Genomic DNA, 7,019 nt, shown 5'->3' with positions numbered 1-7,019 from the left:
ATGGCTATGCTCTGCCTCCATGGTCGAAGGCAGCATGCTTCTCAATACCAGTTGCTGGAAACTGCTTGAGGCTTCCCATAGGAATCTGGTTGGCCACTGTGGAAGCAGGATGCTGAACTACATGGGCCATTGGCCTGAGCCAGCAGGCTCTTCTTATGTCAGTAATGGACTACTGCATCATTAGTCTGACTTACAAACCTCCTTATCAGGAACACAAGAACCTGCCTTATACTGAGTCGGCCCATTGACCCAACCTGTATTTATACACTAGCCTTCGTACTCTTGGCCATTGTGAAACTGTAACATTTGCTCTTACACACTTCCTGCGTTTGTTTTTAAGGTGCATAAATATTTGCCGTGCTACACAAATATCTGTATACCCAGAAGAGGGGAAGGCAGTGGCAGGCGAAAGTTAGAGTGATTTGAAGGGAGGGACAAAAAGTCAACCCTCTGGATACATTCTTTCAGTCTGCATCCACTGATGTGGGTGGCAAGTGGCAGAATAGCAATTCATATCCATGAATGACAAACCAGGAATGTATGAAGCTAACCTGCCACACACACACAAACACACACACACACACACACACACACACACACAGAGAGAGAGAGAGAGAGAGAGAGAGAGAGAGAGAGAGAGAGAGAGAGAGTAGATCTGAATGTCCTATTTGGAATTACCCATCTAGAAGCTCCTGGAGTCTTCCCTAGCCCTTCCTGGAGATGTGACCGATTGAACCTGGGATCTTTTGCATGCAAAAAATGTGCTCCATCATTGAGCTACAGTAATTTCTCTTTCCTTGTAAAATGTGAAAACAAAACTATAAACTATTATTGGCTCCATCATTGAGCTACAGTAATTTCTCTTTCCTTGTAAAATGTGAAAACAAAACTATAAACTATTATTGATTTAGGCTCCCAAAACCACAACTGAACCATCAACTCAGCTGACAGATTCAGCCAGTTATTCCCTGTCAACCTCAGCTCTCTGTCTAAAATACCAGAAGTCCAATCACAAGTTCAAAGCCATTGTCTTATCTTTATTGATCATATGAAAACCAGTCTAGGAGCCATTTCATCTGAAAAGCACAGCAAATATTTAAATAAATAAAAATTGCATGAAGGCAGCCATTATTTATCTCCTGCCACACAGTCAGGGCTTCATCATTTTCAGCTTCCACCCAATAATGGTAACCCTGAATCCTGAAAGTAATCAATGAAAGTAATGAAATGAAAGTATCCCTGAGACTACAGTAGAACAATGAAAACTGCAGATATATCTCCAGTAGAAAGTGCATTCATCCTTCAAGTTACTTCAACAAAATAATCACCACAGCAATGTTGTTGTGTCTCTGTGTGCCAAGCTCTTTGGAAATTCAGGAGAGTGAACACGGATGCTTAACACAAGCAATGAATTTAATGCCTAAAATGGGGGTGGCTAACCTGTGGCCACATCTGGCCCATCAAGACACAAGCAGTGGCCCACAAGCCCCTGAAATGTTACCCCCCAATCTCAGCATCTCCATCTACCACCATTTTGTGACTGGTGGACTTCAGTAATTTTTAGCCCCCTCGAGTGGGCTCTGAGGATTAAAAGTCTAAGAACCACTGCCGTAGGGTTTAGTCTCTGTTAAGACTAAACAGGCTGGACTTAGAGCTGTCGCCTTGCAGAGAGAGTTTGTGGCACTCAGAATGGAATAGCCTCCCAAGAGAGGGACATTGGCCCCCTTTATTGCCTGCTTTTAGGTGAAACTGTTTTGTTTCAGTGGACCTTTCAAAGATAGTGCCTCTTAAAAATGTTCTTTTATTTTTCTGTTGTATTATTACTACGTTGTATTATTTTAGACTATTCATATGTCATTCATATTACTACAAGTGTAAGCCACCATGAGTATACATTGTTACAGAAAGGCACGATATAAGTTATACATATAGCCAAACCAATCTCCCATTCTTTTCCCCAGAATTCTCCCTTACTTTGGCCCAATAAAAAACTTGGGATAGACCACCTTGTATGCCCATTATTAAGGCACTTGTGAATACTGCTGACTATGATCATGGAGAAGATAATTCATATACTACAATGGAAGTTAAATTTCCTGGTCTTTGTGAAGTACATATGAACTGACGACAATAATGTCTCTCACCGAATGCAGTTTCACCTCAGCGACACACTTCCACACTGTGAGAACATGGTTTTCTTAGAACAGCTTTAGTAAGATTTCAGTGTTACTGCCACCTAAATTAAAGTGATTAACAGTGCAAGCCCATGCATGTCCACTCAGAAGTAAACCCCATTCAGTTTAGTTGCTCCGAGGTGTATAGGAGCACACCTTAAACATTCCATTTAAAGTTATATTAAAAGATCTAACATAAGTTTGGACAGAAAGGCAATTCGCATGTAGTGTCATCCACATTCCACTTCCTTAGTAGTATTTTCCCAGTAAACAAGACCTAATGGTTATCCAAAACCCATTTCACATGCTACACAGCAACAAACCTGGGTTTGCCACCAGATGCCCCCTCAGTAGGGACCCTCAACCAGTCTCTGATAAGGACTCCTGTATAATACAGGGTTTTAGATGCTTGTTTGTTACACTGGGTTTTTTAAAAAAAATTACTTGGACACCTAAAAAAGTAATGTGTGAAGAAACCTAATAGATGAGGTCCTGAATCACTGGAAGAGCTGGATATGTACAATTAATAGCCAGTAGTATAGTGGCAAATTCAGAAGTGCAGAGTCCCTTCATGATAGTCACACCACACACCCTTTTCCACCTTCCCTATCTCCCTTGCTCTCTCATCTCGTGAGTCCATACTCAGCTGCAACAGACATCCCTAGGAGCCAATCAACATGAAAAGGGAGAGTATGCGCTAGCTAATGAGAAGAGTCTTCTCAGTGGCTGACACCTCCTTTCACTCTGATACGCTCCAATCAGCACAAAAGGATAAGGACTCTTCTCAGTGGCTAACATGCTCCCCTTTTATGATAACTCATACATAGTGACCTGGCGAAGATCCTGCTCCCAAAAAGGTAAGGGGTCTATGATCCCACCATGACCTCAGACAACTACACCCCTGTAAATAGCATAGGTGAAACAACTATTATGAAAACTGGTCAGGCTGTGCCACATCCCAGCCCCATATTTTGCCAGGCAGATGGGAGCTATTGGCCAGGAAAGAGTTGGAGGCCTCTTTATTATTCTGAATGAGAGGCTGGAGATGGCACAGCTCCTTCCTCCTCTCCAGCTATGGGAAGGGGGGGTGCTGAGGGTCTACTGTGTGTCTTTGAAAAGGAAGAAGAGAGACTGAGACAGAGATTGAGGCCATTTGAGATGGAGAGATTGGCAAAAAGAGACTTAAGATGAGATTTGTAAGCTAAATGCAACTGGGAGTGCAGGTGTGGCTCTCTCTGATGTGGGGCAGTGGATTTCTACTTGCAGACATGTTGAAGCTGCTTGTCTAAATTTGTATATTTATAATTAAGTTCAAGTGTTACAAAATGGTCTCCAGTGATCTCTCACTCTCTGTTAACTTAACCCCTGCCTTAACCTGGGCATGCACTGCCTCTGGGACTTTTTGCTGCTTGGGGATGTGAGAGGCCCGTGACAGGCCCGTGACAGAATCACACCTGGGTGTTCTCTCTAGAGAAATATGAATAGGCAAAGGTAGCAATGGGTGGGACTCCTCACCTTGGCCCTCTTCTCCCTGCCAACGTGTCATCCAGTGGCAGTAGGCAGCAGAGGTTATTTTTTTGCAGAGAGTGGTAGCTATATTAGACTCCTCAGGATGCAGCGCCCATAGCTGGGCTTTGGGTCTTGGGGAATCTAGAGCCTGGCTTGGCTTTCATAATGAGTGTTACCACCAGGAAAACACTTCTGCAGGTAGGAGGGGGATGAGTTGAGTGACTGGTGATGATAGTGACAACACACAATAGCTCTGGTGATTGGAGTGGAAGTCCCAATGGCAACAGGGTAGGGGAAGGCCCCTTCTGCGCCTCTAGGCCCTTGCTGTATCTTTGAAGAGTCATGGGACACAGCAAAAAGGAGACATGGATGCAAATTGTTTCCACCGACTTTGTGGTCAGATGTGTCATTTAAAAAGAAACAATGGTGCAGTGTTAAATTTTCAAAGGCCACAAGAGAATGAAGAGATTAAAACAGTATCTATACTAAGTATTTATTTTTAAAAAAAAAACCTTAGCATCAGGTTTTTATTTGATACCCACCATTGGAAACAATTTTCTCCCCCTTGCAGCAAGGTAGCTCAGGCCAATGTGTACACAGTTCCCCCTTGTTTTATCCTAACAAAACCCTGTGCTGTAGGTTTGGCTGAGAGACAGTGACTAGACCACATTCACTCAGTGAACTTCACGGCTGAGTGGGGATTTGAATCTGGGTCTTTCCAGTCCATTACACCACACTATTACACCACACCAGCTCTGATCTCAGTTTTCTGATCTTAAGAAATGATAAATGGCCAAAGCATCTTACATGCCAACAATCATAGATTAGCAAAGTACCTAGTCCATATCATATCTTCAACAGTGATTTCTCTCTCTGTTTATGAGCCACACCATTTTACAGCCTTCTGTTAAAAACAAACAGCTAGCCTGTTTTTCTGGGGGAACTTTTACTAATTCCGCAACTATTTCAGCAGGAAATTGATACATTTGGCAACACGATTTTTCATACAACAATCACTTCTTACTCAACTTTTTCCACAAGCATATGAATGAGAAAAGGAATACCCTACTGCTTTTGCCAGTCACAGAGTGTATTTCCTATCTGTATCCTATTTATTGAGAGAGAGCCAGGTCATGGAACTCCAGTTATGACCTCTTGTGGCCATTTTCTTTACATAAACACAACATTGTCTCAGCAGATAAGCCCCATTCACTTGAATTACATCTGGCTGATTATTTGGGGGTCAGCCATAGATACTACCCTTAGAATTAAATGGAGCTGAGTCACAAGGGGCCATTGTTTTCAAAACCGTACTCCGTTACAGGCAAAGCTGGCTCTGCAGAAGAATCCATCCTGCGACAGAAATTATTTTATTTTATTATTTTTCATGGTAAGCACTCTTGTAATAAACATAGTGACCTTTAGAAGGAGAAACAGTAAGATTTGCAAAACATGTACGAAATATATTCCTTGGTTTAAAAAATTTGCCTTATACATTTAGCCATACAAACACACACGTATTTCAGTCCATTGCCTCCTGCATAGACTGAATGAGACATTTACAATTTGGTTGAATGCTGATTTATGAAAAGTGTGGTAATTGAGTTACAGAGTGGATAGGGTTAGTGTTGTTGATTCTTTTCTCCAAAGGATTTAACAGTCCACGATAGCATACATGCCTAAGAACAGAAGAAGAGCCCTGGATCTATCTAGTTTTCAGCAGTGACCAGATAAATGCTGTTTGGAAGCCCATGAGCAACAGCCTTTTCCCTTTAGGTATCCCTAGCATCTAATATTCATGTGTATATATTGCATCTGGACATGAAGGTTCTGCTTTGCTGTCTTTATTTTTTTATTTTATTTATTTATTAGATTTATATCCCGCCCTTTCTCCCAGTAGGAGCCCAGAGCGGCAACTTGACTAATCGCCTGTGATAAATTATTATTATTATTATTATTATTATTATTATTATTATTATTATTAAGGTGGCTCAAGGCGGCTTACAGAAGACACAAATATCAAAATACATCAATAAAACAATAAAGCAATACAATAAGGCAATATGATTTACAAAACACAATTTACAAAATATCCTCCATGAATTGACCTAAACCAGGGGAAGGGAACTTTGGCTTTCCAGATGTTGTTAGTTAACTCACATCAGACTCACCCAGCATGGCCAATGGTCAGAGATTATGGGAGTTGTAGTTCAACCACATCTGGAGTGCCACAATTTCCCTGGCCATACCTTTTTTAAAAAGGCATCTAAGCTAATGTCCATCATCATTTTACATCCTATGGCAGTGAGTTCCATAATTGCATTCACTTAAGCAGTCATCCCATTGGACTGTTCTTAAGTTCTGCTAATTATCTCCATGGGGTGTACCTGAGTTCTAGTACTATGAAACCTATTTCACACATGCCACTTTTTCCATACCATGTATAACTTTAAAAACCTCTGTCATGTCTCCCATTAGATATTTGTTTTTAAAACTAACTTTAAAAACTCCAAAAGCTTGACAGTCCTCATAAAGGATTGCTTTGCTTGCTCTTTTGTGTACCTTTTTGCAAGCTATGATCACCTTTCTGAGAGGAAGTGTAGTAACTCCATAAAAGCATCATGATAATGACTGTTTTATTTTCAGTCACTTTCCGAATAATTTCCTATAATGTATGTGCTCACCTAGGAGAGAGAGCCATTAAACGTAGTAGGACTTAGTTCTAAGTAGATATTATTACTATTTAATTAATTTGTGAATTGTTTCTTTTAAGCATCTTGAAGCAATTTCACAATACAATAAAAACATATATAAAATAATTGCATATATAAAAACAATTAAATCCATAAAGGCAGTTAAAACAATTACATATATAAAAACAATTTCAAATCCAATACAGATGCCAACTGGAATGTAAATGCAGATACCAGCTGGGATATATACTTAAGATTGTACTGTGAGCTTGCCTGTTGTCACTCTACTGCATACTGAGTTGGCATTTTAATTGAGCTGTCCATAACCTTTGCAGCAGGGCTGTGGAATTGGTACGCCAAACCTTTGACTCCGACTCCAACTCCTATTTTTCTACTGTCCAACTCCAACTCTGACTCCGACTCCACCCAAAATTGCTTCCAACATAGCCCTGGAAAGGGCTGTAAATGTCTTTTTAAATTTGAAGCTCTCATAGGAGCATTTTTATCGCTGCCTGAATATGCCCTGATCTTGGCATCACAGCATTTGTCTTCATCTGGGTTTTGTGTCATACACTGACACACAAAATGTTTTCCATTTTGAGTTATGGTGAAATGCTCAACAGCTGACTTCATGGGAAGCTTC

The sequence above is a fragment of the Rhineura floridana genome, chromosome 10, assembly GCF_030035675.1.
Source record: "Rhineura floridana isolate rRhiFlo1 chromosome 10, rRhiFlo1.hap2, whole genome shotgun sequence".
NCBI classification, from domain to species: Eukaryota; Metazoa; Chordata; class Lepidosauria; order Squamata; family Rhineuridae; genus Rhineura; species Rhineura floridana.
Note: the sequence above shows the minus strand (reverse complement) of the source record.